Genomic DNA, 5678 nt, shown 5'->3' with positions numbered 1-5678 from the left:
ATGGCCCCAGCCTGGTCCCTCCTCCTGGCCCTGCTGCTGCTCAGCTGCAACGCCATCTGCTCTCTGGGCTGCCACCTGCCTCACACCCACAGCCTGGCCAACAGGAGGGTCCTGACGCTCCTGTGACAGCTGAGGAGGGTCTCCCCTTCCTCCTGCCTGCAGGACAGAAATGACTTCACATTCCCAGAGGAGGCGCTGGGTGGCAGCCAGTTGCAGAAGGCTCAAGCCATCTCTGTGCTCCACGAGATGACCCAGCACACCTTCCAGCTCTTCAGCACAGAGGACTCTGACACCACGTGGGACGAGAGCCTCCTGGACAAGCTCCGCGCTGCACTGGATCAGCAACTCACTGACCTATAAGCCTGTCTGAGGCAGAAGGAGGGGCTGCGAGGGGCTCCCCTGCTCAAGGAGGACTCCAGTCTGGCTGTGAGGAAATACTTCCACAGACTCACTCTCTATCTGCAAGAGAAGAGACACAGCCCTTGTGCCTGGGAGGTTGTCAGAGCAGAAGTCATGAGAGCCTTCTCTTCCTCAACAAACTTGCAGGAGAGATTCAAGAGAAAGGACTGACACACACCTGGTTCAACACGGAAATGATTCTCACGGACCAACAGACCACACTTCCTCCTGCGCTGCCATGTCAAGGACTCTCATTTCTGCTGTCATTGCACCCTGAATTGAATCAGGTTGTCAAATGTTTTCAAGAAGTTTAAGCTACATCATGTTCTATTCTACAGGCACTAGGCCCTCACAAATGCCCAAGCTGATCTATTTATCTATTTATCTACCTATTTATAAAGATTTAAATAACTTTTGTTCATATAATAATATGTGAATCTTTACACAGTGGTTTCAGAAAAAAAAACACATACTTTGTATTTAGTCAATTTATTATTTTCTTTGTTCATTAAATTTTTGGGGTATAGAAAATTTCTATTTTTTATTATTATTATTTTTAATTACATTGTGGCATATATATATAGGGGGTTCCCTGGTGGGTCAGCTGGTAAAGAATATGCCTACAATGCAGGAGACCCTGGTTTGATTCCTGGGTTGGGAAGATCCCCTGGAGGAGGGCATGGCAACCCACTCCTGTATTCTTGCCTGGAGAATCCCCATGGATAGAGGAGCCTGGCGGGCTCCATGGGGTCGTAAAGAGTCGGACACGACTGAGCCACCATCACTTTCACACAGGGCTAAACTCTCCAGTGGCTCTGGAAGCACAAATGCCTTTGGTGACTTTAGTAAGATCCGGTTTGGCAGAAAAGTAGGGCAGAAACTACACTGGTGTAGATTGAGGGATGACTAATACTAGTGTGGTAAATTGTTTCCTCTTTTTAGTTAGATCAGTCTGGTTAGAGTTCTATAATTTATTAAACTTTTTCTTTAAACAAATTCTTGCTTTTTCTTATTTTCTTTATAGATTTCCTATTTCCTTGACTTTTGCTATTCTCCTTTTATTTATTTTATGTTTAATTGTTATTGTGACTTTGTTCTCTTAATTTCCTGCCCTCTCTTGGATTGTGGGTATTGTGTGTGTTAGTTGCTCAGTCATGTCTAACTCTCTGTGACCCCATGGACTGTAGCTTACCAGGCTCCTCTGTCCGTGGAAATCTCCAGGCAAGGATACTGGAATAGCTGTTCCCTTCACTAGGGCATCTTCCCAAGCCAGGGATTGAACTTAATTGTCCCTCATCACAGGCCAATTCTTTACTATCTGAGCCAGCAGGGAAGCCCCCTCTCTTGAATTAATTGACCTTAAATATGATTCTATTTTCTGTTTTATCTCCATTGGCTTAATAGTTGTTTTCTTTTGTCTCAATTTTAGTATTCTTTATCAGTTCAGTTCAGTTGCTCAATCGTGTCTGACTCTGTGATCCCATGGACGACAGCATGCCAGGCTTCCTTGTCTATCACCAACGCTTGCTCAAACTCATATCCATCGAGGTGGTGATGCCATCCAACCATCTCATCCTCTGTCGTGCCCCTCTACTCCTGTCTTCAATCTTTCCCAGCATCAGGGTCTTTTCCAAGGAGTTAGTTCTTCGTATCAGGTGACCATCAGGTGACTGAGCTTCAGCTTCACCATCAGTCCTTCCAATGAATATTCAGGACTGATTTCCTTTAGGATTGACTGGTTTGATCTCCTCTAGTCCAGAGACTCTCAAGAGTCTTCTACAGCACCACAGTTCAAAAACATCAAGTCTTCGGCGCTCAGCTTTATTTATGGTCCAACTCTCACACCCATACATGAATGCTGGAAAAACCATAACTTTGTCTAGATGAACCTTTGTCAGTAAAGTAATTTCTCTGCTTTTTAATATGCTGTCTAGGTTGGTCATAGCTTTTCTTCTAAGGAGCAAGTGTCTTTTAATTTCATGGCTGCAGTCATCATCTTCAGTGATCCTGAAGCCCAAGAAAATAAAGTCTCTCACTGTTTGCATTGTTTCCCCATCTATTTGCCATGAAGTGATGGGACCACATGCCATGATCTTAGTTTTTTGAATGTTGAGTTTTAAGCCAGCTTTTCACTCTCATCTTTCACTTTCATCAAGAGGCTCTTTAGTTTCTCTTCACTTTCTGCCATAAGGGTGGTGTCATCTGTGTATCTGAGGTTTTTAATATTTCTCCTGGCAATCTCGATTCCATCTTGGGCTTCAAGCACTGGTACAGAGACCAGCCTCCTAAAGGAAAGTTGAAAAAATATATATATATATGTAAAAATAATATATAGTATATAATGTTTGATGGCATGCATTACTGTATAGAACATATTAAAATATATATCTATTTGCAATAAACAATTCTGATACCTGCCTTACTTCCCCTTTTCCTCTCTGTTTTCCTGGATCCCGTTCTTTCACTCCGTTTCATAATTGCTTCCTTCCTCCCAGTGAAGAAAGGCCCTGTGTGCTCTCCTCACTCACTCTGCAGTAACCTGTAATATCCTTTCATACAGCTGTTTCCTATTCCCTTGTGGTTTCTTGCTGTCTATTTTGAAAGTGAAAGTCGCTCAGTCGTGTCCAACTCTTTGGAGATCCCATGGGCTATACAGTCCATGGAATTCTCCAGGCCAGAATACTGGAGCGGGTAGCCTGTTCCTTCTCCAGGGGCTCTTCCCAACTGCGGGATTGAACCCAGGTCTCTGACATTGCAGGCAGATTCTTTACCAGCTGAGCCACAAGGGATGCCCAAGAATACTGGAGTGGGTAGCCTATTTCTTCTCCAGCAGATTTTCCCTACCCAGGAATTGAACTGGGGTCTCCCTGCATTGCTGGAGAAGGAAATGGCAACTCACTCCAGTATTCTTGTCTGAAGAATCCCATGGACAGAGGAGCCTGGCAGGCTACAGACCATGGGGTCGCAAAGAATCAGACCCGACTGAGTGACTAACAACAACTCCTGCATTGCAGGCAGATGCTTTACCAACTGAGCCATCAGGGAAGCCCGCTGTCTATTTTACTTGAGCATAAAATCTCTAACTGAAATAAAAAATTGTGTGAAAGTTCTAGGTTTCTCAGAAACTCTCACGTGACAGGAATTTTTCTTTTCTTTTTCTCATGATGAATATTTTTGGAAGTGAGTGAATGTTACAATGATGTAATGGTAGCTGTAGGAAAAAGGAAATAGAAAGCAGGATCTATTTCACTTAGACTATTTATAAGGGAGGAATGCCACCTATTGGCCAAGATAGATAATGTCATCGACCAATGTGAAAACCTGGTTTCTGTTCTAGGCAAAAGTCTTGTCCTCTAGCAGGAGATTTTTCTTCAGAGTTAAAAAGGTGTTTTCTTGGAAAGAGCTATCTGTAATAGTCGAGGAAGCCTACTTTCCTAGTTTTTAAATATTATTTTTGATAACGGATCTTTTTAAAAAGTAATTTCTATTGGCGTATAGTTGATTTACAATGCCGTGTTTCTGCTGTACAGCAAAGTAAATCAGTTGCTGCTTCTGCCGCTAAGTCGCTTCAGTCGTGTCCGACTCTTGGCGACCCCATGGACCGGAGCCTGCCAGGCTCCTCTGCCATGGGATTTCCCAGGCAAGAATACTGGAGTGGGTTGCCATGGCAGATATATACACATACAGGAGCTGAAGGGGGCAACAGAGGATGAGATGATTGGATGGCATCACTGACTCAATGGACATGAGTTTGAGTAAGCTACAGGACATAGTAAAGGACAGGGAAGTCTGACTTGCTAGTCCCTCAAACATGCCCAAGACAATCTTTTTATTTATTTATCTACTTAAATATTTATCTTTAAAAAATATTTATTTGACTATTTAAAAGAATTAAAGTACTTTTATTTATATATTTGTGTACCTTTACACTGTAATAAAAATGTGTCCATAATTAGCTTATTGTCCGTCTGTTTATTAAATTTTTATTATAGAAAACTTCTTATATTTTTGATTTTTGAAGGAAAAGAAATTTAAAAATAGCAATCATACTTAATGCAATAATGGGCTTCCCAGGTGGCTCAGTGGTAAAGAATCTGCCTGGTAATGCAGGAGATGGAGGCTTGATCCTTGGGTCAGGAAGAGCCCTTGGAGTAGGAAATGACAACCTGTTTCAGTATGCTTGCCTGGAAAATCCCACGGACAGAGGAGTCTTGTGGGCTTGCAAAAAAGTCCATGGGGTTGCAAAAAAGTCGCACATGACTCAGCAACTAAACAAAAATAATAACAACGAATGCAATAATAAGAAGAAGGAAAAACAAATGAATTCTCTCAGTAAGAGCAAGAATGGAGAATGTCAGGAAACAAAAGCAAAAGCAGTAGATACCCTCTCTAGTTGACTGGCAGACATTTATATGCAAATATCATTTGCTAGTTAATTGGATGTGTGCGTTTGTAATTTAAAAGGATGTGATGGATTCTGAAATAACAAAAATTATACTGAATATAAAGACTGAGACTTTCTTCAAAAAGGAAAGTGGGAAACTGGATCAGGCAACCTCTTTCTCAAAACTTCAGGTAAAGGAAAAGAAAATGGTCAAAATCAGCTCAAAAACAACATGAACCATCAAAATCTGTAGAGCGAGAGAGTGTTGTGTTTAAATCAGGAGTAAGAACAGATTTAACAATTGGAACAGAAATCCAGAATACAAAGCTCACAGAATCACCCATAACTCACAATAAGGCATTTTTCACTGAAATTCCATTCTGTTTGGACACATGTGTGATGTTGAGAAACCCACTTAATCTAAGCCTCAGCTTTTCCATAAATAAAACGAGTTCAAAATATTTATAGAGTTTTTGTGAATATTAAATAAACTTAGGCATTTAAAGGCATTTAGCATCATATATTAGAGTAAGGAATTAAAATATGGTAGGTATTTTCCTGTTTTCCTTCAGACAGCTATATAAGTGAATATTATTTGTCTCTATAAAGTTCTCAGGAACTGTGACCTACTTTTCAGTAACTGACCTCCAAAGGAGGCAGCCTAAAAAAAGAATTCTATAATGAATTCTACAGAAGGCTGAAAAAAATGTCATTTTTTCCCCTCATTTCAAAGAAGTGTGTCATTTATGTTCAGAGGTGAAATGGTGGCTTACGTTAACATCTGAGAGAGGGGTACAAATATTTAGATAAAGGGCAGAAGAACACGTTATCTAAAGGTCTGGAGCCTGGTGCATTCTCTTCTCAGCATTCCAGGATACATTCCCATTTCACAATA

The 5678-nt window shown here is 41.2% G+C and overlaps 1 pseudogene; it reads left to right on the top strand.

Annotated features, from left to right (window-relative positions):
• Positions 1-570, top strand: LOC109562649 (interferon alpha-B-like; annotated as a pseudogene).
• The last annotated feature ends 5108 nt before the right edge of the window (positions 571-5678 follow it).

The sequence above is a fragment of the Bos indicus genome, chromosome 8, assembly GCF_029378745.1.
Source record: "Bos indicus isolate NIAB-ARS_2022 breed Sahiwal x Tharparkar chromosome 8, NIAB-ARS_B.indTharparkar_mat_pri_1.0, whole genome shotgun sequence".
Classification (NCBI taxonomy): domain Eukaryota; kingdom Metazoa; phylum Chordata; class Mammalia; order Artiodactyla; family Bovidae; genus Bos; species Bos indicus.
Note: the sequence above shows the minus strand (reverse complement) of the source record. Positions and strands in the feature narration are given on the sequence as shown.